The sequence below is a fragment of the Sinocyclocheilus anshuiensis genome, unplaced genomic scaffold, assembly GCF_001515605.1.
Source record: "Sinocyclocheilus anshuiensis isolate Anshui unplaced genomic scaffold, SAMN03320099.WGS_v1.1 scaffold190, whole genome shotgun sequence".
NCBI lineage: Eukaryota > Metazoa > Chordata > Actinopteri > Cypriniformes > Cyprinidae > Sinocyclocheilus > Sinocyclocheilus anshuiensis.
This window is the reverse complement of record NW_015547663.1, coordinates 556925-562924: the sequence shown is the minus strand read 5'-3', so window position 1 is coordinate 562924 and position 6000 is coordinate 556925.

The following is a 6000-nucleotide window of genomic DNA, read 5'->3' as shown; positions in this document are numbered from 1 at the left end:
CTTTAGATGCTACTTGCCAGAGAAACACGCATGCACGTAATCACTCACACACTGTTCTGAAACATTTAGATGGTACAAACCAAATAAACTCCAGGCCATGTTTAGACTAGACAGTCACTTGCTTGAATCTGAAGGAAAAATAAATAAATAAATAAAACACTGTTATGATGACCCAAACATATGTTAAATAAACTATATCAATATGTAAGCATTTTGGAATGCCAAAATGAAAGGTAGCTACTGCTGTTACTTAAAGAGAAATCAATCTGTTATGGGAGCTGAATGAAATCACCATTTACTGGCATCAGCACTTCGAGTCTGATTCTGCTGGGCCCCTGGAATCATCCAGAGCTGCCATTAACATTGTTGCTGCCATAAAGTTTTCACTGCACTCTTCCCTGCTTTCTCCCGGGCCAATGTCTCCCTGTTTGCACACGGGAAGTTTTATAGCTATTTGTTTTGTCCAACATTTTAAGATAAAAACAGCTATGTCTCTATCAATCACCACTGCTGCTGTGGAAGTATCCAGATGAGTTTTTTTTTTCTGGCTTTACTTTAGGGAGAAGAGAAATTTTCCATATGATATTTGAATAAAGAAAGGGGGGGCAAAGGAATGAGGCATACTGGAGTGTGAGAGAAAAGGACGAAGAATCATCCGCAGACGAAACCAGATGTTTTTTCTACCAGACAGAGTATCACCAGGATCACCACAGGTGTTTTCCATTTTGGCTTCCTTGAATACAGAGTCATCCTAGAGTTGACACTAGGATAACATATCACAAACATACCGGGACATCCATCTGTCATTGCAAGCTCAGAAACCACAGAAGAAGTGAAGGCCGCTAACAACAGAGAACCATTGAAAGTAGGTAGCCTATTATTTGCAATGGCTGTAAATACCCCAGAGCAAACCTTCTTTCCTTACTCTTTCCATCAGTTCTGTCACGGTTTGCTTTTGTCTTGTCAAATGTAGTCCAATGGCCATTCTCCGGAATATCCATCCAGTACAGAAGTAGCTGTGAACATCTGTGGTCAGGAAACCCGGGTCTCCATAAATGCTATTTTGAAAGCCCTGATATGGAAATAGTGAGCAATAATGATTTTCCTCTGGAGCAATTGTGTTTTGAAATATGAAGACAACTGAAAAAGATTTGGGCCAATAAGAGCTCCCTTGATAACTCTGAATTAGTCTGTCAGTGTCTTGTGGAACTCTCTAGCCTCTCTATGGAAATCTTAGAGATAGTCTTTCTTGGTTTGGCAGTATGCACAAATAGTAAGATCTAGCCATACACATATATAATTGTCAAAGTCCTCAGATAGCAAATTCAATTCTTCATTTTCCAGTTTTAAGATGGAAGATTGTAAGAGAACAATGAATATCATTAACTAAAAATAATGGCATACAAGTTCTTAGACAAACTTTCCAGTGTGTGTAAACATATACATTTGTTCATACCAAAGATATAAATACATATATCCCACATTAGAGGTGGTTGCGGATTACTGATACAGAATGTTTGACCAACCACACAGGCTAAAAGATGAAAGATTTGGTTTATCACACAATAATTAAAAAAATAAATAAATACATCAAATCTGTTCATAATATCTTTGTTCATTCAGATCATAAATTTGTTAATACATCACAGTATACAGTAACAATCATTTGCAGAGTAATGCAAACGATTATACACAGATTATACAGTACATTATATATAATTTGTAATAATGTATTTTATACAGAATTATAAATAATATCTATATTCTTACCATAAGTAACAGTGCCGTGTTTATAATTTATTTTATGTTAGCGAGACATTACATTTGATCAGTACTGTATAAAGAGGTTTACACAGAACACGTTTTTTTTTTGCGCTTCATTTGTTTTTGTATATTTGATAATTGTGCCAAATTTCGCTGTAGTCTTTCTCATTCTTCAGCTCTGTGTTTCGCACAAGGGCACATTTGTGTGAACGGTTCCTAATTTAAATGGGTAGTGCTGTAAATAACTCCTAGCTGTCACCCGTGGTGCTATTATTTTCGTAAACTCCAAATAATGTTTTCTTCTAAATTAATGTCATGGCAAACGTGTTGAAGATTAACACCCAGGCAGTCAAACATATGACGAACTGTTTCCACATAGAGCAATTCATTGGGTGAACTTAACACGTCTTCTTCTTTAACTTTCAGACAAGTATCCTTATTATGTTGGCCCTTTCCAAAATGGCGGGTCGTCCAAACGAGGGACTGCATGCTCGTGAGTAGTAATTTTCATAAACACACCCAAATCATCATTATAGAAAGGCTTTGCAGAAACCTCACCGGTATTTCACTTGCTCCCTCACTCTCTAAAGTTTAGTTCACATATATTTTAAATAACTAAGTAGGGCCTGAACATATTGCTTGGACCAAAAAATTTTGCAAGGCCCAGTAAATCTAAGATAAAGATGACGTTACAGTAAAAAGAACACTGACAGACATTTGAAACGTCAAACCCATTTTAAAAGGCTGTTTAAGTGAGCACTTGGTTCCATAGTCAGTTTATTACCAGGGCCAATGAAAATGACCTACATATGCTTCAGGACTTTAAAACTTGTATATCAAAGCATTTGATTTGGCTTGGCTCGCTCTCACTATGAAGGGGATCACATCAGTCCAGAATCTGGGTTTGTAATTATTGTCGTACCATGCATGGCTAAGGTGCTGGCATACCAGCCCAGGCTGAGGACAAACTCTCTCGGTATCACTAATGAATAAAACAGAGACCGCAGCTCAGAAGAATGAAGAATCGTTACAGCTAAACTGAGCTGAATTCACAGAAATACAAATCCCCTGACTGATAGAATGCATGGAAATCAAACACGCATTGCATGACATATGCCTACACATGCTAAACAGATACCTTTGTCATACTGCATACTTTTATGCTGCTCCAGAAGAACATTTGCAATTCAAATTACTGAATTATCATGTGAGGCACTGTAAGACAATCCATCGAGCGGGATCAGCAGGATTTGCAGAACCACTGCTTTGGGATATTTGTAAGTCTGTTCCATGACTCTCTGTCAGTCTCCCATATCTGCCTCAGTTAGACTACATGAAGTTGCCTGATCTATCCACCAGTCACGCTGGCTATCTGGAAATAATCAGACTGAGGAAAACAACACTCTCATATAGAACATCAAGCCATCCTTGAATGGCTACAGGCAAACGGGGAAAAACAGGAAATATCATGATTTGAGACTTCTCAGATCAGATTTCCTGTTTGAGTATTGCAACGTGGGCAGTCCTGCAGTAACATATAGCTGCCTAGTGGTGCCAATTTATGGTGTGCAGTCTTTGGGGTAAATACGAGGGGGCTGTCAAAACACTTGAAAGCTTGTAAAAGGTCAAAGGCCATTAGTGCTTTCATCCAATAGGAAAAACCTTCAGATTTAATCAAAGGGTTAAGGCCGTAAAAGTAGCACGTTGTCTGTAATAATTGACATTATTGCAGTTTATGCATGCAGTATTTCTTCTAGATTTATTGTTTTTTGCTTTTCTTTTAGCTCACTAGACCACACAAAGGATCTGTTCCTACCATTTAAAATTCACTTTCTAAATATACGCTTAGAGATAAACATATGTCTGTGTTTAAAGAAGAACTCCTCCGAATAACCCCTTATTGAAAGCGAGGGTGAGCTGGCTAATTGGCATTTTAAAGTTGTGTGTAATAGCAGGGTGAGTTTGGGGCACTGACCACAGCTCTGTTTCAGAGGTACTAATCATAAACTAAGACTGAAGGGGAAAAGTAGAGCACTTTTATTAGCTGTAATAAAATATTTTCAAACAAATAGCCAAGAGCCACTTTTTCAGCCAAAGGTGTATCAGTTTCATAAGCAAATACGTCAAAACCAATTTTGTCCTCAGAACATTTCGATTAACAGATAATGGAAGGAAATAATTTTCATGATACTGCAACATATGTGCTTAGCATAACATGGTTGATATGTCAAATGTCTGAGTATCAAATTGACACGTAAAGTGAGTATTTAAATACAAAGAGTTTTGTTCCACTTGAGATGTCTTGATAACATTGTGTGCTTGATGTTAAGTTCAAATATGAGCACGTTTTGGAGCCTCTTTAAAAAGCACTTGAATTTATCAAAGACACGTGGGGAACACTGTGAGGTATAAAAGGTTATGAGATGAGTGAAATGATGCAGTGTGTTCTAATGTCCTGCTATCAGGCAATGTGAGTTCAGCTTAGGACGCCGTGTCAGGCTAATGAATATCATTCAGTCGTCTGACAGAGGCTACCGTCCAAGGTGATTCTGCCGAGGAAACATGCAAGGTAGCGTGATGTTTCAAACATACTGCCAGTTGTGAAAGAATGCGCTGACACTGCAGTCCAAACCTAAAATCATTTTCCAGTACCATCTGTAGACAGAGGCCTTCTTCTCTGTAAATGTTTTCCTTTTCATCTCCTCTGTCTCCAGAGCTTATGCCAGGGTTGGGAGTATTAGCACCCAAATAGTCATACATTGTGGTTTACATTCATTTATGCTGCTCTCTGCTGTGCTTTTGGCTACTTTCCTGTTCCAGTCTGAATAGACAGTATGTCAGTTTGTAATGTTTTATTTAACATGCATTTTAAACTGATACATTTGTTTTGTTCACCGCAATTACGGTAAATATGGAAACATAATTCATTCTATCTTGCACAGGGAAAACATTTTCCAGTTTAGATAAATTTGTCCAGGAAAATAGATGACTTCTACAGATGGAATTCTGAATTGCTCCCAAAATAAACCTTAAACTTTGTGTTAGAACAAAAAGAAAGCGTTCATGACAGAAAAAGTTCGGAGATGTCTGAAACACATAATATAGCGGCTTTATGGACTAAACATGAATGTATTAACATGAATATGTAGTCAAATTACACTAGACTAGATAAGGTGCTCTGCATAATAAAATCATCTGGTTAGATGAGTTCGTATTCCATGTAGTATATTTGTGAGCTAATCATTTTAATAAGGATACAAATTATGGCCAATTTTTAATCTTAAACTCTTCATGAATTTACAGCAGAGGTCTGTTTTACTGCACTGTGAGGAGATCATAAAAGCTAGCCGTTTAACAAAGATTATGTCAAAAGCTCACTAGCAAAGTAATTTGGCAAATAATATGCTGGTTTTTAAATTGCCTGGTTAATTATTTGGTCATAAAACAAAGTATGTTCTCAATGACATCAATTGGAAGCATTACGTTGATTACTCAAAATGTACAAAATACAATTCTTGGACACATTTTTGTCAAAATAACCCATAAGCCAAGATCACATTAGCTAAAGCTTAGGTAAATTGCAGTCATGTCCTTTGAATGTTAATATCCGTTATTACACGGCTCTCTGTAATACTTGATTCTGATTGGTCATTCACACCATCCAGCTCTCAGATATTTCCTTTTAAGCTGAGGCCCCATTTTGCAAAATTTTGGGAAAATTGTACATTAGAGTGGGCTATTTTTTTCTAGAGGCTTTAATAAACAGGTATAGGCTAACTCAACTCAATATTTCATGTCAATGCATTAAACTTATTTGGTGTGTAGTCATGTAATAAGCAGGAAAATGTGCAGTCAGCATGTCATTATCGCAAAATATACCCCCTCAGTTCATTATCCCCTACTTAATTAATGTTTGCTGGTGAAGTTATACGTGACTTTATGTAGACCCTTGTACATAGCATTGAACACAGTATGGAAAAACTTACCAGTTTGGGATATCTGTTTTCCACAGCATTCTCTGCCAAGCCTAATGCTTCTTATTACCTCATGAGAGAATGCAATTCACCAAACCAAGCTATAACTGGACCCCAGGGGGACTCCAAGCCAAGAGAAATAACTCGGCAATTAGGTTCTATTTTTTGGGGATTTTGGGAAGTGACCCCAGTGGGCAATGTGGTGGGAATGAGTGGGATTACCTTGGATTGGTGCAACTTCAATGCACCTCCTGCTTTGCAA